The 22,053-nt window shown below is 36.1% G+C and overlaps 1 pseudogene; it reads right to left on the bottom strand.

Annotated features, from left to right (window-relative positions):
• The window catches only part of LOC100919110, a 35,447-nt pseudogene extending 17,700 nt beyond the window's left edge, over window positions 1-17,747 (bottom strand).
• Between the last annotated feature and the right edge of the window lie 4,306 nt (window positions 17,748-22,053).

The raw sequence follows: 22,053 nt of genomic DNA, 5'->3' as shown, positions 1-22,053 counted from the left end.
TGGGTCAAACAACAAATCATAAATATAATCAATAATTTCATCCAAGAGAATATAATGAGATAACATACCAAAACCTATGGGATATAGCCAAAGCAGTTCTTAGAGGAAACTTTATCTTTCTAAATAGTTACATGAATAAAATAGAGAAAGAAGAGATCAATGAATTGGGCACGCAACTAAAAACAGCTAGAAAATGAACAAGCTAAAGACTCCCAATTAAATACCAAATTAGAAATTCTGAAACTCAGAAGAAAGATTAATAAAATTGAAACTAACAAAACTATTGAATTAATGAACAAAACCCTTGGTTAATTTGATTAGAAAAAAAGAAAGAAAAAAGCAAATTACCAGCATCACAAATGAAAAGGGTGAACATACCACCAATGAAAATGAAATTAAAGCAATAAGTAGGAGCTATTTTGCCAAACTGTATACCAGCAAATTTGGCAGTCTAATTGAAATGAATGAATATTTACCAAAATAGAAATTGCCCGTATTAACAAAAGAGGAAATAAATTATTTAAGTAGCCCTATTTTAGAAAAGAAAATTGAATAAGCTATCAAGGCCAGCTGGATTTACAACAAATTTTTCCAAAACATTTAGAGAACAATTAATTCCAATACTTTGTAAACTATTTAGAAAAATATGTAAAGAAGGAATCCTGCAAAATTCCTTCTATGACATAAATACGGTACTGGTACCTAAACCAAGAAGAGCCAAAACAGAGAAAAAAAAACTAGAGACTAACTTCCCTATTGAATATAGATGCAAAATTTTCAAATAAAATATTACCAAAAAGATTACAACTTATCAGCAGGATAATACACTATGACCAAGTGGAATTTACACAAGCAATGCAAGGCTGGTTCACTATCAGGAATATTATTTGCCAATAAATGACCATATTAATAACAATACAACTCATATGATAATCTCAATAAATGTAAAAAGAACTTTTGACAAAATGCAGCACTCATTCCTATTAAAGACACCAAGGAGCATAGGAATAAAGGGAGTTTTCCTTAAAATGATAAGCAGCATCTACCTAAAACCATCAGCAAGCATTATTTGTAATGGACAGAAGCTGGATGCATTCCCCATAAGATCAGGGGTGAAACAAGGATGCCCATTATCACCACTATTATTCAACATTGTATTAGAGATGTTGGCTTTAGCAATAAGAAAAGAGAAAGAAAGTAAAGTAATTAGAATAGGCCATGAGGAGATAAAACTATCACTCTTTGCAAATGGTACGATGACATAATTAGAGAATCATCCAAAAATTTACCTGAAACAGTTAACAGCTTTAGCAAAGTTGTAGAATATAAAATAAAATCACACAAATCATCAGCATTTCTATATATTACTGACAAGCCCTAGCAACAAGATAGAGAAATTCCATTTAAAATAACTGTGGACAAAATTAAATATTTGGGTATCTACCTGCCAAAACAAACTCAGGAACTATATGAACACAATTGCAAAACACTCAAACAAAAAAAGTCAGATCTAAACAATTGGAAAAATATCAATTGCTCATAGGGGGGCAGAGCTAATACAATAAAAATGACAATGCTACCTGAATTGGTGTACTTGTTCAGTGCCATACCAATCAAACTGCTAAAAATTACTTTATAGAGCTAGAGAAAAGAATAACATAATTGATCTGGAAGAACAAAAAGTTAAGAATATCAAGGGAATTAATGAAAAAAAATACAAATGATGGTATTTGTACGAAAAGTACTTAGACCTAAAACTATTATATAGCAGCAGTCATCAAAATCATTTGGTACTGGCTAAGAAATAGAGTGGTGAATCAGTGGAATAGATTAGCTACACATGACACAATAATCAATGACTATAATAATCTAGTATTTGATAAATTCCAAAACCCCAGCTTCTGAAATAAAATTTCACTATTTCATAGAAATTGCTTGGAAAACTAGAAAATAATGTCAGAAGCTCAGCATAGACCTCTATCTCACACCCCATACCAAAATAAGTTCAAAATGGTACATAATTTGGACATAAAGAGTGATACCATAAGCAAATTAGGAGAGTAAGAGATAGTTTACCTATTGGATCTTTGGAAAAGGGAAGAATTGATAACCAAAGAACTAGAGAACATTATGAAATGCAAAATGGAAAACTTTGATTACATTAAATTAAAAAGTTTCTGCCCAAAAAAAAACCCTTTCAAGATTAAAAGGGAATTATAAAACTGGGGAAAAATTTTTTTACAGCCAGTGTTTCTGATAAATGCTTAATTTTTAAAACATATAAAGTACTGTGTCAAATTTATAGCAATACAATTCATCTGATCAATTCTCATGGATGTGGCTCTCTTTAACAATGAGATGATTCAGTCTAATTCCAATGGTCTTGTGATGAAGAGAGGCATCTGCACCCAGAGTAAGGACTATAGGAACTGTGTATGGATCACAACATAATATTTTCACCCTTGTTGTTGTTGTTTGCTTGGATTTTGTTTTCTTTCTCATTTTTTCCCTTTTTGATCTGATTTTTCTTGTGCAGCATGATAACTGTGGAAATATATATAGAAGAATTGCATATGTTTAACATATATTGAATTACTTGCCATCTAGGGAAGGGGATAGGAGGAAGGGGGGAATTTTGGAACACAAGGTTTTGCAAGACTGACTGTTGAAAATTATCCATGCAAATATTTTGAAATAAAAAGCTTTAATTAAAAAAAGAATACAAGTCATCCCCCAATTCAGAAATAGTTAAACAGCAATTTTTAGATGATGAAATTAAAACCATCTATAGTCATATGAAAAGATGCTGTAAATCACTACTGATTAGAAAAAGGCAAATTAAAACAACTCTGAAGTATCACTCACATCTCATATTGGTTAAGATAACAGGAAAAGATAATGAAAAATATTGGAAGATATGTGTGGAAAAAAACTGGGACACTAATGCATGGCTGGTGGAGTTGTGAAATGATCTAGCCATTCTGGAGAGCAATCTGTAACCATGTCCAAAGGGCTATCAAACTGTGAATACCCTTTGAGCCAGCAGTCTTTCTACTGGGTTTATATCCCAAATACATCTTAAAGGAGAGAAAGCGACCCATGTGTGCAAAAATGTTTGTAGTGACAATGAATTGGAAAGTGAGTAGATGCCCATTAATTGGGATATGGCTGAATAAGTTATGGTATCTGAAAATTATGGAATATTATTGTTCTATAATAAAGTATGAACAAACTGATTTTAGAAAGATTTACACAAACTGATGCTGAGCAAAACAAGTAGAACCGGGAATACAGTGTACACAGTAATAGCAAGATTGTACAATGAACAGCTAGGAAAGACTTAATTCTTTTCAGCAGTTCAGTGATCCAACGCAATCCCAATAAACTTTGGATAGAAAATGTCATCTGTATCCAGACAGAGAACCATGGAGAATGAAAGTAAATCAACACATGCTATGTTCACTTTTCCCCCTTTTTCTTGTTTTTTTTCCTCTCTCATGGTTTTTGACCTTTTATTCTGCTTTTTCTCTCCCAACATGATTCATAAAGAAATGTTTAAAAAAATTAACATATGTGTAGAAGCAAAAGAATAAGACCATCAATACCCAAATATCCTCATATTAATTTTAGGAAGGAATAAAATTTTAATGTAAATAGCTCAAGCTTTAAGTCTGTATCTTATTTAATAGCTCAGATATGCCCCAGTATTAACTTTTGAAATATTTAATATTATATTTATGTTGCTAATCTTCTGTGATCATATAAATTTGCCTAATAGGATTCCTTGATGATCATTCCTGAAATCAGACTCAGAATAATATCAATTACAATCCCATGAGATCTAACAGCAAGTTCCAGTAATCATAACTTCACAGCTTTAGGTAGATTCTGTTTTTAAGGACCCTTGATACAAAAAGTACAAGGTATTTAATTTTATTTTTCTAAAACAAGTTATGTTCTTACTTAAGTTATTAAGGGGCTTCTTAAAAGGTCCACAAGTTAGACAAGCGGATGCCATCCAAGTTGACACTGGGGTAGTGTCTAAAATAACCCAGTCTTAATTATAAATCATTTATTATTATTAGCATTTTCTAATTTTTAATATATTCCAATAATCATATAATAGATATTCAGATTGAAAAGAGGAAATAAAACTTGATTTATCAGCTTTTCTTCACCTTCTTGTATTTAAAACATCACTATGCATATGAAAAGAATTTAGTTAAATACCTTTCAAATTTATCAATTTATAGAATATCATTTATATTATTACCTCTGACATTTTCATGGTAATCACATTAGTTTAGGTCATAGCTATCATATGCCAGGATTTTTCTGTGCTTTGAAAGATGCTTATGGCTGTTTTTAGTAATACTTTAAAGTTAGTTTTAAAATGTTTAGTTTATAATTTTTTGTTACTATTTTATGCCAACTGGAAAAAGTAACTGGGGAAAATATTAAATAAATAAGGTTTTTAAAAAACTAGAGCACAAAGATGAACCTTTATTGATCAATCACTAGAAAAAGTAACTGGGGAAAATATTAAATAAATAAGATTTTTAAAAACTAGAGCACAAAGATGATCCTTTTTATGAAATGTATTTTGTACATCTATAAATGGTATAGTATTTTACTCAATTGTATTCCAACAATTATCCTTTATGTAAGCCAGGCACTGTGTTAAGCACTTCACAACTGTGTTTTTCTTTGTACATAAAAGAACTGATTGGATTCTCTAATTTACCACCATTACAATATTTGCAACACAATCAATTTTGATTCTTAATTACTACTGGCAATAACTAAACTTAATTTTGCACAAGTTTCCATTATTTTTAGTTGGCTTATGTTAAAAAAAAAAAAAAAGAAAAGAAAAGAAAAACTCATGGTGACATTCCCAACTTCCCATTAAAGCTTTTTTGCTTGTTTGTTTTTTAAGAGTTATCCAGAGCCAAATCAATTCCTATAAGTTTTCTAAATTACTAGTCCTTTAGTATCACTATTAAAACTAAAGCACACAAAGCAAAGAATTGGAAATTAAGGGGATGTTCATCAATTGGGGAATAGCTGAGTAACCTGTGGTGTATGGTTGTCCTGGAATATTGTCGTAATATGGGAAGTGATGAGCAGAATGCTCTTGGAAAAAAAAACTGGAAAGTCCTCCATGAGCTCAAGCAAAATGAAATGTACTATACACAAAGTAATAGTGATGTTCTGGGATGTCCAGTTGTAAATGACTTTGCTCTTCTCAGCAGTACAAAGATCCACTATTCTGAAAGATTTAATGATGAAAAATTCTACCCCTATCCAGAGAAGAAATTGATTGTGTGTAAATATAAAATGAATCATACCCTCTCTCTTTTTTTAAACTTTATTTTTCTTGATGTTTTTTTTTTTTAATTAGGGTGGAAGATCCATGTTTTCTTTCACAACATGACTTTTATAGGCATGATTTACATGTGGTTTCTTAATAGGGGCTGGGAGTAGAGATAAGGGAGAGAATCTGGAACTCAAAATTAAAAAAAAAAACATGTAAAATGGTTTTAAATGTAATTGGGGAGAATATTAAATAAATAAATAAGATTTTTAAAATGAGAGCACAAAGATAAACCTTTCTCTGTCAATCAATTATTCAACATGCATTTTATGAAATGTATTTTGTAGTTTTATATTGATTGGGGAAGCAACATATGAATTAACTATCAAAGGGGAACTATCAATTAAGAATATTAAAGCTTTGATATTTCAGTGGGATTAAGAACCTCTCTGAAATTTCCTTTTCAAAACTCCAAAAATGTTTTCTTTCAAACCCTGAATTTACAGTATAAGTGCCAACTCCAACTTTCTCTACCTATCCCTGCATCCTTAATTTTTTTTTATTTCCTTATGCAACCTTACTGTTTCTTTCTTTTACCTACTTAATTTCTAAAATAAACCCTGTTTTGGTTCTTTACTTTTTAATACACAGTTCATACTCATTTCTTTAAGACCTTTAAGGCAAACAGAATTAGTTACAATCACATAGTTTTTTTTGTTTTTTTTTTTTAAGTAACAGGTAATCACTCAGCACATGTTCCTCATTATAAGGTGTCAAAGATTTTAGCAAGCAGGATGATTTTAGAGAAGAAATCATCTATCTCCTCGAAGTTAACCTCTTTTACATTGAAAAAAGCATTCATCCAGCTATTTTGGCAGTACCCAATGGATTCAGCCAAAACCCAACTATGGCATAGTAGTGTAACAGGAATTGCACTCCTGCAAAACTATTTAATAGTGATTGTACTTTTTTGAAGGGCTCAGGGTGTAACTTTTTCCCTCTATTTTCTCTATATTCCCTATTTCCTTCCATTTCCTCAAAATTAAGTCCATTTATTTTGTTCTTTAAACTTATCCTAACTTTAAGTACAGTTTTTAAGTATACCTTGATTCTACACTAAAATCAAAATCTTCATATTTAGAATTAAAAACTTCATACTTAGAAATTGGCTAGGTGAAACTTCTCTAGGCTTAGCAAATGTGTTTCCTTTTTAAATTCTGAGTTGTGGAATTATTTAATCTCACAAGATTTTAAATTTAATTTTTCCTATAATATTTCTTAAGGTTTTCTTATTTTGACACTTCCCTGAATTCCTATTTCACTGAATCTCTAATGACTAATAAAATATATAATAAGACTAATAAGTTTTTAAAATGTAAACTTCAGCTTTAAATCGATCCCTACTCATTTTTAGAGGTCTCTTTAAGGAATAACTGATCTGTGATTTCATTGTTGTTGTTATTATTGCTTTTTTCAGTAAACTCTACAGAGTTGGGTAATAACCCATAAGCTCATCAATATACTTAATAAAATCATTTAAATTATAATTTAGAAGTGAAAGAAATTTGATTATTCCTCTTTCACAAATTTGGTTTCCAATTATTATTTTAGTAGCTTAGTTTTCAATTAATTTCTGTACCTGTCTTTCCTCTCATCATTCTCCAATATGGCCAGTGTTGAAAACAGAGAAAAAAAGGTGATTTGTCTTTTTTCTGGAACAATACAAAATTTCCTTAATTTAATTTGCCAACTGGATTCATCCATTGTAATTAGCCCCTGATTCTAGTTCTTCCATTTCTCTAGACTTTCCCCCCCCAAAGTATAATTACAGAAAGAAAAATTGAGAATGGTGAAGAATTTAGCCATGTCAATAGTTCATTTGTTCTAAGTTGATTTGGAGAGATTGTTTAATAAAATTCCATAACTTTCTAAGTAAGCTTATGCTTATGTTCCATGCTTTGGCCAAAATAATCCTCTAAGTCCTTTGCATTTTCAAATCAAACTTTACACAGCTTAACAGGTCTTGCTTTAGTCATCCCCCTCACAGGGAGTCCAACCCTGTCCCTGTTATTTTATTTGTAAAGTTGACAAAACAGACCATATCAATTAAATATTAAAAACAATCTTCAAACCAAAGTTCCTAATAATGAACAGTTCAAAGTTATAAACTGAGAGCATTCAAATAAAAAGATGAGATAACTTCCAACAAATGCATGACAGTCTAAGTTATCATATATCAGACATACATCTTTACAATGCTTTCCCAAGATCACAATACAAGATCACAATACAAGAAATTATAAGCATAATATTAAAAGAAAACAATATTTAGATTCAGGCCAATTCTAATGATCTTGTGATGAAGAGAGCCATCTATACCCAGAGAGAGGACTGTGGGAAGTAAGTGTGGATCACAACATAGCATTTTCACTCTTTTTGTTGATGTTTACTTGCATTTTATTTTCTTTCTCATTTTTTTTCCTTTTTGATTTAATTTTTCTTGTGCAGAAAGATAACTGTATAAATATGTATGCCTATATCGGATTTAACATTTATTTTTACCATGTGTAACATATATTGGATTACCTGCCATCTAGGAGAGGGAGTGGGGGAAAAGAGGGGAAAATTGGAACACAAGGTTTTGCAAGAGCTAATGTTGAAAAATTATATATGCATATGTTTTGAAAATAAAAAGCTTTAATAAAAAAAACAATATCTAGATTTCAAATGTAATCCCCGAATAAAATTTATTGACAGTCAAATGACAGTAATCCAAGAGAATATTGTTCTAAATTACTTTACAAATAAAATAATTTTATTCATCTATCAATTCATTCTACTCTAGCTGTGAATTTGATCCAAAAACACTTAAAGAGTTATTCAGTTGTTCAGTTGTTTTTCGATTGTTTCCAATTCTTCATGATCCCATTTGGGGTTTTCTTGGAAAAGATAATGGAATGGTTTTTGTGAGGATTATAATTATTCTACCAACAATAGGAGAGACTGAGACAGAGGTCTGAGCCAATGGCACTTTATTAAAGGCTCCACGGTCCCCTATAATGAAGTGGATTTCAGATCTTCTTCATGATCTAAGATCCCACCTCCTTCCAGGACCTTATTTTTATAGGACTAGATATCTAGTCAATCCAGAACAGCCATACCAAATACAGAATAATTCCACTGAATTTTGTCAGCAGGATCACAAGTTGGGTGAAGCAAGGAATATTTGGACAGGCTTCTCCTTAATTTGGGCAGGAGGAAATGATACCAGCTATCATAATCAGTGACCTAAGTGATCATAAAATAGTCATCTGCTCCTACTGGACAAATGATTGATCTGGAGGATCAAAAATATTTGGAGAAAATTGTCATCTCTGTTAAGCTGAGCTTGTTCACCATGACAAGGAAAAACAAGAGTGGAGGATAATTTCCTATAGTGAAACAAGTGAACTTAGACTCTTCAGCTCACACAGTTCTGGGACTTACATACAATTGATATGATTCTCTCAAATTGATTAATACTGATTGGAATAGAGTAGGGGTCTGAATGAATTACTTCTCACATTTTCCATTTCCTTCTCCAGTTCATTGTACACATGAGGAAACTGAGGAAAATAGAGTTAAATGACTTACCCGGGGTCACCCTGCTAATAAGTGTCTCAAAACAGATTTGAACTCAGGTCTTCCTGAGCTCAGGCCCCGCACTTTATTCACTCCACCACCTAGTTTCCCTCCTTTAGAGCTATAAAGAAGGACAAAAGCATTAACTTTCACAGCCCAGATAAATCATAGTGTGCATAATACACTTTTTCTTATTCATGGTAGAAATTTTTTAAAATCTTTTTTTTAACTTTAAGGTATTCAATATGTCAGCCATCCCCAGAGATCTCAATATGTCTTAATTTTGATAGAGAGCTTTCATTTACAGTTTTCATTTTTGCAGTCTAGAATCATTGCTCCATAATACCAAATTTTAAGTGTTGTTTTGCATCAAGATCTATTTTACTCATACAGGATCAAATATCACAATTACCCAATGAAAAAATAAACACATTTCACTTTAAATAAAACTAGTACAAGAAAAACAAACCTGGATTTATTGTTATAAATGGAATCTTATAGAATTCTCAAATTTCACAAGGGTCATTCGTTGGCAGAACTTTAAATTATAGACCCCACCCCTACTGCCAGAAAATGATTTGGCAGTCATTTTTTTTCCCAACTCTACCTTTTGGAGTAGATGCTAAGTTATTCTGAAATATAGAATTTGAAAAAATGATCTCTGTTAATGGTAATGAAATTATTAATATATATTTCCCACACAAAGATTAGAACATATAACTCTATTGGTCTTTCAAGGACAGAATTTTAGTATGTTATTCTCAAATGCTTCCATGATGTCGATGGGAAACAAAAAGCTGAAAAGATTGAGCCCTCTATTAAAAGGGAAACAAGGAGTTTTGGTTTTGGCCTATTTATGCAGGCCTCCAATCAAAAGAGAGAGATAACAGAATCAGAAAACTGGAGCGGGGGGGGGGGGGATATTGAGTATAAAAACTGAATCAAAATCCAAGATGGTGAGATTGCTGATGGCTAATGTAACCCAGAGGAAAAATGATGGAGATTCCTGGAAAGAAAATTAAGTAGTAGAGGTTATAGGAGATAAACAGGTGGGAATTCTGAGTCTCCCCTAGAGGGACACTTTGGAAGGAGCTGTTTTTCTTGACCCTGCAATATCCTTGTTATGATTAACACCCAAGAAAAAAAAAAAGAGGCAACCCAGGGCACTTAGGAATTGCTGAAGACCAAATCTCCCTGATGATGACATTTCTGGTGATGAGAATATCTACAAAAACTTACATAGCCCAAGAAGAGAAAGTGTTGGTCAGTGATTGGTCAGTGAGAAATTCAAAAAAAGTTATGTTCCTATAGCAGCGGAAAACCAGAAATCTGGAAATGGAAGTAGTCGTGAGGAGGGGAGTTCCTGAAAACAGTTGAAACTAGGTAAAACTGGACAGTTGTGTAGTAAAAAAAAAAAGAAGCTGAAAGTAGGACAAAGATTATACCTTAGCTGGAGTATACAAACTTAATTGCTTCATAAATATTAACTTCTCCTCTCCAGGAAGAGCTAAGGCTCATTTTAATGATCATACAATGTATGTAGTGGGAGAGGGGATATAGACTATATTAAGAGGTGTATGTTGTAGGAAGATCAGGAAAGAATGTTAACCTCATTACCCCAGCCATTAGGGAGATGGGGAAGGGACTTGGTGGCCAGAAGAAGGGATTTTAAAAAAGGATAACGCTCTTGCTTCTGTAAGGTGTGTGAGCTCATTTTGAGTTTCACACCTGCTTCTTGCAGGCATGTATTAAAATTTTAAACGGCTTCACTCATCCCGAGTTTGTTTTCTGTGCCCTTATTTGGGATTCAGAATTTTGTTTCCAACAATACTGTTTAATCCATCAGTTTATATTTGAGGGATTCATATCAGGTAGAAGTCATGATAGAGTAGATTCAATATTTAGAAAGCCATCATCAGAATTGATCATATTGACAATTTCATGATTATTTCAATAGATGCAGAGAAAGCTTTGGACAACCTTTGCTCCTATTAAATAGAATTAAAAGCATAGGAAAACATGGAGCTTAATTTATAAGTAGCATCTCATTCATGTCTACGTTAAAAGCACAAGCAAGCATTATCTGTAATAAACTATAAGCCTTTTCAGAATGGTCAAGGCGGAAGCAAAGATGTCCTTTATTACCATTATTGCTCAGAATTGTACTAGAAATGAACTATAGCAATAAGATAAGAGAATTGAAGGAATTAAGCATAACAACATTGATTTTTAAAGGGTTAATGACTGTTCACTTACAGAGAATCAACTACTAAAGTAAGACATATAATTGTTATACACAAAGTTGCAGGATATACTAGAATCAAAATAGAAATCAAAAGAATTCACTGCTCACCTCCTGAAAGAGATCCCAAAATGAAAACTCCCGGGAATATTATAGCCAAATTCCGGAGCTCCCAGATCAAGGAGACAATACTGCAAACAGCCAGAAAGAAACAATTCAAATACTATGGAGCCACAATATATAACAGGATAACACAAGATTTAGTAGCTTCTACATTACAGAATAGGAGGAGTTGGGATGTGATATTCTGGAGAGCCAAGGAGCTAATAAGAAAACCAAGAATCACCTACCTGGCAAAACTAATTATCCTCCTTTAGAGAAAAAATTAGCATATAATGAAGGATTTCTAAACATTTCTTATTTAAAGACCAGAAATGAATAGAAAATTTGATTTTCCAACATAAGGCTCAAGAGAAGCATTAAAAGGTAATCAGATAATTTAAATTCATTTAAAGGATCAGTTAATTTATTCCATAAATCTCAATAGATAGTTTTTTTATCTTGTTAGATTATTTTTAAACCTTTCAGTTTATGGTAATCCAAAATTTGGAACTGAGGCTAAATTTTTCCCTGTTATTACAAAATTTCTACTGATATTACAAAACCTATTTCTTTCTTTTTTTGTCATTCCTGCCTCATTTCTCTTACATCCTATGCTTCAAGGAGCTTCCCCCAAATGAATTTCTTTTGGCATATTATTTTTGCTTATTTTGGTGTGCTCTGGGTAGATAGATAGATAGATATTTGTGTGTCTACACAGAGAGATACAGATATAAACAGATGCAGATATATAGATAAATAGATAAGGATTTATACATATGCATATAGAATTCTTGAACATGACCAAGGAAAATCTGTGACACACACACACATATAATGAATGAAAGGTCTTCCCACTACTTGTTAGCTTAAGGCTTCAGTAGCAGCCTCAGAATTTTATTTTTCCTTATCAGATAAAGTACCACTTGTGGTTGGAGAAACTAAAAATATTTTTACTGGTCCTATTTGGGACCTATTGGGGGGATATTGTAGAGATAGTCCACAAGAATGCTCTGGCATTTTGAAAAATTAGGGAAGTATGGATAAGGAAACACTGAGTCAAATTGGTAAAAAATACAAACTATTCTCCAACTGATCTGAACATGTAGTATTCAGAAAAAGAATTCAAAGCTATCAACAGGCAATAGGTTTCTCACCTGAGGGACCATGCATCTTAGCTGAACAGCCTTGCCACAGGTCTGATATTCACTTTATGAATCTGATCAGAATTTAGGAGTCACCAGCAGGAATCCCTTTCTGATTGTGCAAGATTTCAAAAAAACTGAATATGTTTTTTAGCACCAGAACTGAGGGTCACTTAATGTCTTAGGAAAAACTCACAGGTTATGTCCGTGCTTTTGGTACAAAATAAAACCTCCTGAGAAGATACAGAATCCCCTCATTGAGCCTTGCTTTCTACAATTGGGTTAACAGAGCCATATTTGCCCAGTGTAGATAAGACTTTTGTCCACAGGCCCAGTTCACAACCTAATATAGGGCAGTATTAGAGCCCAAACCTGGAGATCATCTGTTTCTCTCAAATCAAGGAACGTCCATATAAACAGTTACAATTTTCGCATAAAGACGGGTTTAAACAATTGGATAAATATTAATTGCTTGTGGACAGACTGAGTCAAATATAATAAAAATGGCAATCCTACCTAAGTTATTCGGTGTCATACCAATCAAAGTGCCAAAGAATTATTTTATAGGAGTCAAAAAAAATTTACAAAATTCATCTGGAAGAACAAGAAGCTAAGAAAATCAAAGAAAACAATGGAAAAATATAAAGGAAGGTTGCAGAGTGGTACCAGATTTCAAATTATATAAAGTAGTAGGGGCTGCTAGGTGGCTCAGTGGATAGAGCACCAGCCCCAAAGTCAGAAAGACCTGAGTTCAGATCTGGTCTCAGACACTTAACACTTCCTAGCTGCGTGACCCTGGGCAAGTCACTTAACTCCAATTGCCTCACCAAAACAACAACAAAAACAAAGTAGTAATCATCAAAATAATCTGTAATAGCTAAGAAAAAAAGTGGTAGATCAGTGTAATACATTAAGTACACAATCATAGTAGCAAATGACCAGAATAACCTAGTGTTTGAGAAACCCAAAGATTTAAACTTTGGGGATAAAAATTTGGTATCCCACAAAAATTGCTGAGAAAACTGAAAATCAGTTTGGCAGAGACTAGGCAGAAGCCAACAGTATACATATATCAAGATAACATCAAAATGGGCAAAAGATTGAGACAAAATAGGGGACTGTGGAAAATTTACCTTTTGAATCTATGGATAAGGAAACTGAGTCAAATTGATAAAAATATCAACCATTTTCCACTGGATAAATACAAGTAGTATTTAGAAAAAGAAATCAATGGCATATGAAATCAGGCATTTGAAAAAAATATTTTGGGTCACTTTCAACAAGAAAACTGATCAATTCTGATTACAGATTGAAGCATATTTTTTTTCTTTTACTTGCATTTTATTTTGAACTAATAGGGAATATTATAATATCGAATATAATAGATATCATATAACTTCCCTTCTCTCTCAAAGGGAGGGGGGAAGGAGAGTATTTGGAACTCAAAATCAAAGTTAATTTCTCTCTAAAACATGTTCACAAAAATTAATTTCAATATTACATAAACTGTTTTCAAACAAAGAGGTAAAGATGGAATCCCTTCTATGATGCAAATATGGCCTTAGAATCAAAATACAGGAAGTCAAAAAGGAAAAAAACCAGATGAAATTTGATAAGAATTATGTAAAAGAAAACTTTCAATAAAATATTAGCAAGAAGGTTCAGTAATCCATATTATGATCTGGCTGCATTTATGAAAGGAATGTAGGTCTAGTTCAATATAAGGAAAGCTATAAACATAACAAAACTCCCCAAATCATATGGTTATTTCAATAGATGCAGAAAAAGGTATTGTTAAAATACAAGACCAATTCCTATTTTAAAAAAACTGAAAAGCATAGGAATAATTGGAGATTCATTTTAAATGATAAGAAGTATCTATCCAAACCTAAGAGCAAGCAATATTCTTAAAGGGGATTAGATATAAAACTTTCTAATAAGATCAGAGATGAAATAAGTACATCCATAATCACCACTGCTATTTGATTTTTTACTGCAAATTCAAGGCATAGAAATAAGACAAAAAAGAACGATCACTTTGTGTGGAGGATATGTTATTTAAGAAAACAACTTAAAAAACAAATCTAAACAATGAAAACTTCAGGAGCGGAGTATAATATAAAATAAGCACAAACAGATATCAAGCATTTCTATATATTACCATCAGGTAGGCTGGCTATTTGAAGGAGGTATAACTATTTTATCATTCTTTTCAGCTGTTCTATCCAAGAGGCTAAGGGATATCCTTGGGGACTACATCATTCTTTTTTCTCAATAGTATTTTATTTTGCCAAATACATGCAAAGAGAGTTTTCAACATTTATTTTTGTAAGACTTTGTGTTCCAAATTTTTTGCCTTTCCTCCATTACCTCCCCCTTCTCCAAGATAGCAAGCAATCTCATTCTCAAAATCATTCTCCAAACAAAAAGAGACACAAGTATAAAAGAGGTATTCCTGTCATCTAATTTCTACCAGAGTATTAGAGTCATACTGTCCACTAGGTACAAATCTGATGCTATAATGAATAAAGCATCATGGGATGAATTTCCAGTGTGGAACCCCCTAGGGATGCTGAGGTTGAGGTGTGCCCTCCTCTGTCACTACAAAAGTCTTCAGATTTTTAATCCTGAAACTGAATGGGAAGTACCTTATTTTTTGTTGGCTTTCAATAATTATATGCATCTCATCCCATTAAAATGCAACCCTTTCTATGTGGCAACATCATTTACATCGTGTAGCATTTTAAAAAGAGAGTCTGAAGTGTCATCCATTATGGCCAGCAGCACACATTCTAGGCTATGGAGAGACGAGAAGAGGAAAGGAAAAATATCTTTTACATTTACATATAACAGAAGAGGTTGTGAGCAAATAAGCTAGACAAATGAACACGGAAAATAAAATAAACAATTTCGATCGCCTAAAATTGAAAAAAGCTTTTGCACAAATCTAATGCAATTAAAATTAGAAGAAAACGAAGTTAATGGGGGGAAATTTGCAGCAAATTTCTCTATTAATAGTAGAATATTGTGGATACATATAACATGGATACAGACATACATATATATGGAATTGATTAAAATTCATCAGCGCAAAAATCATTCACCAATAGATAAATAGTCAAAAGCTATTAAAGAGGAGGTAGACTTCAAAGGAAGAAATCCCAGCAATTAACAGTCTTGGGATAAAAATGCTCCAAATTATTAATAATTAGAGAAGACAAATTAAAGCAACTTGAGTTTCTACTTCCCATTCATCAGACGTGCACTCCCAGCTTTCTTTTGTGTGCATTAGACTGTAAATTCCTGGAGACAAGGACTGTCTTTCTTTATGGCATTTGCATCCCCAGGGCTTAGCACAATGGATGGTACTTAGCATGAGCTTAATAAATGTTTTTTCACTATTAATGAACAAAGTGACAAATGCTGCAGAGGCTACAGGAAAATAGGCCCGTTACTGGGAGAGATGCTAATTGGTCCAGACATACTGAGAAGCAAGTTATAATCGTTCCCTCAAAGTTATTAAATTGTGGCTCAACTATACCACCACTGGGCTTATACCACATAGGGAGGAAGAAAATGGAAAAGGAGCCACATGTACAAAAATATTTATAGGAGCACTTTTTGAAGTAGCCCCCAACTGGAAACTAAGGGAGTGGCCACATGTGAAGAAATAACTAAACTGTGGTCTACGAATGTAATGGCAGAACAATACTTTATCGTGCCATAAAAAATGGACAGTTTCGAGGAAATCGGGAAGAACTCTTAAGATCTAATAGAGATTAAAGCGAGCAGAACTACAACAATTTACACGATGACAACAACAGTATGGCGAGCAAAAAAAAAAAAAAAGTTTCAAAGCTTTTAGAACCCTAATTAATGTAGTGTGGATGACTAGACCAATCGTGTCACCCTACCCACCTCCTGCCAGAGAGGTGATGGACTGAAATTGCAGAACTATACCTGCCTATATGGACACGGTCGAGATGGGAACTGTCTTTGCTAGAATATACATCTTTACTGTGAGGGTTTTGTTATCGTCTCTCTTGTGGTGGGTGTGGTGGATGTCACTGGGAGGAAATCACAATAGATGCCTGTAAAAATAAATTTAAAAACACTTTAAAGTGAGAGAATCACTCTTCCCAGTCCAATTAAATATATAGGAACGATCCTTTCGCCCCTTAAGTATTTAAGAAGGGAGTTGCCCGTAGCTGGCTGGCCTCAAAAAGCTCTATTAGCTCTTCATCTAGTTCGGTGAGGCTGAAAGAGGTGGGTTTTGGCCTTGTGAAAGGCTTCAGAACTCTGCTCGGTGCCATAGGCAATTAAGATCCTAGAAAACTGGTGATGAGGCGAGGGGCCCGCATCTTGACAGGTGAGGGAACACAGATGTAGACTAAGACACGTTTTCAGATACAGCCAAAGTGGAGATTTGTTTTGCGTCGTTATGCATACTTGTTACAAAGGCTAGCTTTTTCTTTCGTTTGTTCTTTTTTTTTTTTAATGAGGTGGGTTGTGGGAGGTAGAGAGAAGACAGAGATGGGGAAAAAAGAAAACAACAACAAAAGATGCTCAATAAGGCATCTTAAACACAAACCAACAAACAAAAACTGGACGAGAAGAGAAGGAAGGCCAGAAAGCAAAACTAGCAGCTTTCAACGATCCAGATTGAATTTCTGAAATATTAAAACAAAAACTAAGCCACAGATGACAGAGAGCCACGGGGGCATGGACAAGCTCCTTTTTCTGTTGTACGATGTCCATGAAAACATCTATTTCATTTGGCGTCTGTTGGGACCAGAATAATATTAAATGCCTGAATGAATGAATGAAAATGAAAAGGTACCCAAATAAAAGGCGTTTCGTAGGCATGGCTCTTCTTTGCCCACCACCACCCATCGGCCCAACCTTCGGGGCCCTGCTCCAAGGAAGGGGAGGGGAGTGGGCCCGAGAGCGCCGAGGAGCTGCGATGGGGAGGGGGCCGCGGAAGCTGTGGGGGTGAAATCCCCCCCATCAGTTCTCGGAGGAACTTCATCCCTCCAGCTGCGTAGCCATCCATGGGGGAAATTCAAGAGGCCCTGGCCGGAGGTCTGGGGGGCTGCCGGCACCCCTAGGGGTTCTGGGGAGGGAAGGGAAGGTGGGAAAGGGACGCCCCGCCAGTCCTTACCTCCTGCACACAGGGGACTCTCACGACGGCTCAACCGGGCCTGGTGGGTCGGGGGGAGGTCCGGGGGGCGGGAGGCGGCTGGAGTCTGAGCTGCTGGCAGCCCCTTTTCACTGAACGCTGGACGCCCCAGCCCAGCTGAAAAACCGCAGAAAGGAGGAGACCTGTGACGTCACGCGGGGAGACGGGGCTTGTGTCTGCCAATGGAACACGCATCGTGACGCGGTGCGGGGAGGGGGGGTGCCCCAGCAGATCAAATCCGTCTGAGGATGGATATTTGGGGGGCTCCTACTATGTGTCAGGCACCGGGCAAGAGCTGGACGCTTCCAAAGACGCGGGACAGATTAGAAAAAGAAAAAATCGGCTCCAGAATAAACTGGTAAAATAAGTCAACATACCCGTACTTTCCGGATTCAGGGAAAGCAAGGCTTATGGACAATTTATCCTTCCAAATTCAGGCATAAAAGAGAAAAGGAAAGCCCAAAAGAAAAAAAAATAACCCTGGAAAAGAAACAAATAGAAAAAAAAACTATACATAAAGAAAAAAATCTGAAAATAAAAGAAATGAATCAAATTTGGGCAGAACAAGCAGCCAATTGATTGCTTTATAAAGGACAACGAAATTGCTGGGATTTTAAAAAATGTAATAAAAGGGATGAAGTCAGTCAGTCAATTAACATTTAGTAATGTCTACTATGTGCCAGGTACTGTAGTAAATAATGAGGAAAGAGGGAGAGGGAGAAAAGAGAGAGAGCGAGAGACAGAGAGACACACAGAGAGAGAGACAGAGAGAGGTGACAGAGACAGAGACAGAGATGGAGAGAAACAGAGACAGAGAGACAGAGACAGAGACACACAGAGAGACACAGAGAGAGACAGAGACAGAGACAGAGACACACAGAGAGGGAGAGAGACAGAGACAGAGACAGAGATGGAGAGAAACAGAGACAGAGAGACAAACAGAGACAGAGACACAGAGACAGAGAGAGAGACAGAGAGAGGGAGAGAGAGACAGAGAGACAGAGAGAGACAGAGACAGAGATGGAGAGAAACAGAGACAGAAAGACAGAGAGAGACAGAGACAAAGACAGAGAGACAGAAACAGACACAGAGACAGAGACAAAGACAGAGAGACAGAAACAGACACAGAGACAGAGACACACAGAGAGACAGACAGAGAGAGGGAGAGAGAGACAGAGACAGAGACACTGAGAGAGAGAGAGAGAGAGAGAGAGAGAGAGAGAGAGAGAGAGAGAAACAGGCGACATATGAGACAGACAGAGAAAGAGGAGAAGCAGAGACAGAGACAACAGAGACAGCAGACAAAGAGACAGAGAACAAACAGAGAGACAGAGAAAGTCAGCAGGAGAACAGATACACACAGAGAAGAGATGAGAGACAGAAGAAGAGAACAGGCAGAGAGCAAAGATACACACAGAGAAAGAGATAGAGAAACAGACAGACAGACAGACAGAGACAGAGAGACAAAAAACACAGAGAGAGAGAGAAAGAGAAGAGCACAGAAAGACAAACAGAAACAGGATCAGGATCAGACAAAGCACAACCTAGAGAAGACAGGACGAAGACAGGAAACAGAAAGAGAGGCAAGACAGAGGCAAAGATTAGAGGCTATTAGACAACAGACAGAAGAGACATGAACAAACAGAGACAGGGAGAGAGAGAAGATGAGAGAGAAGAACAGAGAGAGGCAGACAGAGACAGAGAGAGATAGAAACACAGAGACAGACAGAGAGAGAGAGACACAGAGACAAACAGAGACAGGGAGAGAAAGAGAGAGAGAGAGAGAGAGAGAGAGAGAGAGAGAGAGAGAGAGACAACAGACACAGACACAGAGAGAGAGAAGAAAAATAGCAGAGACAGAGAAGTAAGAAGAGAAGGGGGGAGAAGAGGAGAGAGAAGAAAGGAGCAGAGACACAACAGAGGAGAGGGAGACAAGAGCTGGGAACGAGAAACAGAGAAAGGGAGGGGCGAAGTGAGACAAGAGGGGAAAATAGGCAGGAGACAGAGATATGAAAAGAGGAGCAGCAAAAGGGAGGGACAAAGCAGAGAAGGATAGGGGAGAGGGAGAGAGGAGGGGGAGAGCAGTAGAGAGAAGACATGAGAGAGTGGAGCCATGGGGGGAGAGGATAGAGCACGAAAATAGCAGAATAGAAGACGGCAAACAGAGTGAGTAGGAGACAGGAAAAGAACACGAAAAAAGAGGACAAAGGAGGGAGAGACCCACAGAAAGGGGTAGAGACCAAGAGATGGGGTGAGACATAGAGAGACTGAGAGAGAGACAGAGAATGACAAAGAGAGACAAAGCAAAATAGGCAGAGATAGAGAGACAAAGACAGAGACAGGAATAGTGAAGAGAGAGACAGAGAGACAGAGAGAAAGAGAGGGAGAGGGAGAACAAGAGAGAGAGAGACAGAGAAAGACAGTGAGAGACGGGGGGGGGGAAGACAGACCCATGGTGGGGAGAGAGGGAGACAGAGAAAGAAAGATAGGCAGAGATAGAAAGACAGAGACAGAAACAGAGAGTGAGATAAGGGAGATAGAGCCCGAAAAAAGAGACACACAGAGAAAACAGAGGGTGACAAAGAGAGAAGGGGAGAGATCCACAGAAAGGGGTAGAGACTGAAAGATGGGGGAGACATAGAGAGATAGAGAAACAGAGAATGACAAAGAGAGATAAAGCAAAATAGGCAGAGATGGCATAGAGAGACAGAGACAGAGACAGAGATAGTGAAGAGAGAGGAAGACAAAGAGAGACGGAGAGAGAAAGAGAGGGAGAGGGAGAACAAGAGAGAGAGAGACAGAGAAAGACAGTGAGAGACAGGAGGGAGGGAAGACAGACCCTACAAGTGGTTGAAGATCTAATGGGAGATAATGAGCAAACAAAGATAGCAAGAGCTACCTAGAAAGATGAGACAGAGTGAGATAAGGGAGATAGAGAACTGACATAAATTCAGATGAGTGACACAGAGCTTTCAGTAAACAGAAGGTGATTTTAATGAGACTGAAGGGAGAGACCAGAAGCCAAGAGGGAGATAGAGAAGGATCAGAGCAGGGACAGAGAACATGCCCAAAGACACAGAGAGAAGTCTTAGGATAAGGAACAGCCAGAGAAAACATATGAGAGAGTATTGGCAAAGAGTTTGTTATTGCTGTGTCTTATGTTCTCAGAGGAGACATGAGGGATGAAGTGAGAGGCGCAGACATGAGAGTGAGATTCACCTGAGTCAATCAGGACCCAAACTGTGATCAGTAAGGTGTAAGAAGACTGGAGAGAGAAAGAGAGGGGTAATTTGGAAGGAGCTTGTATGGAGAGAGAAAGGGATTTATGTTGATCCTGAGCCAATAGGAAGCCTACAATCTAATGGGGAGGAGATAAGCAAACTGCGAGAGCATAGTAGCACCTGGGCTTTAAGATAATCACTTTGATGGCAGAAAAAAGAGTGGAGTGGGAAGAGATCTAAGCCAAATCTGAGATAGAAGTTGGGGATAGGCTCTTTGTCATGATGAACAAATGATAAATGGTGAATATTTAGCAAGACTGAAGGAAGTACCTAGGATTAACAGCACAAGAGAGAGATTGAAGAAATCATAAAGAACTTCCAAGGCTGGGAGGACCACGAACAGAACATGCCCAAATGGTACCAGTGATTCAGAAGAGTCTCTTGATTGGGGAGAGAGGCGGAGAGCACAACATCACTGAAAGAAGTGCAATGAAGGTATTCAAGCTTGACTTTGAGATTTGTACACCTTTCCTCAAGCAGAGACCAACTGCAGGTGAGTTTTCAGAGGCCAGACATGCAAGCTTGTCAATCTTCCAACTCTGAGTCAATCAGGACCAACACTCTGCTGATCAGTAAGGTCAAGAAGACTGGAAGCAAGAGGGCTGAATCTTACGATGTTCTTAATGTATCACCAAGGGCTCCATTTCATGTTGATGCTCTTACAGCCAATAGGGATGCTTCCTGAGTCATCACACCTGAGACAGAGGGACCTTGAGAGAAGAAGACCTAGCTTAAGATAATCACTTGTATGGCTTAGAAAAAGTGGAGCAATGGAAAGAGATCATTATATCAAAATGGCAAATAAAGGAAAATATTTATAGAAGCTCTTTTGTCCAATTTATGCCAACAAAATTGATAAATGGATGAATATTTACAAAAGACAAAGTACCTAGATTAACAGCACAAAAAGAAATTGAATAAATCATAAATGAACTTCCAAAGGCTGGGGAGGAAGAAAAGAAAAGAAAATGGATTTACAAGTGAATTCCAGCAAATCTCTTTATTGGGGGGGGGGAGGGAGGAGGCGGGGAGGGAATGCAGCAACTTTATTGAAAGAAAAGTGCAATGAAATTATTCAAAAGCTTGAAACTTGAGAGAATTTAGACACCTCTCCTCAAGCAGAGAACCAACTGCAGGGTAGATTTTTTTCCAGATGTTGTAGACAGACA

This window comes from Sarcophilus harrisii, chromosome X (assembly GCF_902635505.1).
Source record: "Sarcophilus harrisii chromosome X, mSarHar1.11, whole genome shotgun sequence".
Lineage (NCBI taxonomy): Eukaryota > Metazoa > Chordata > Mammalia > Dasyuromorphia > Dasyuridae > Sarcophilus > Sarcophilus harrisii.
The sequence above is the reverse complement of the archived record's forward strand: the minus strand, read 5'-3'. Positions and strand labels throughout refer to the sequence as shown.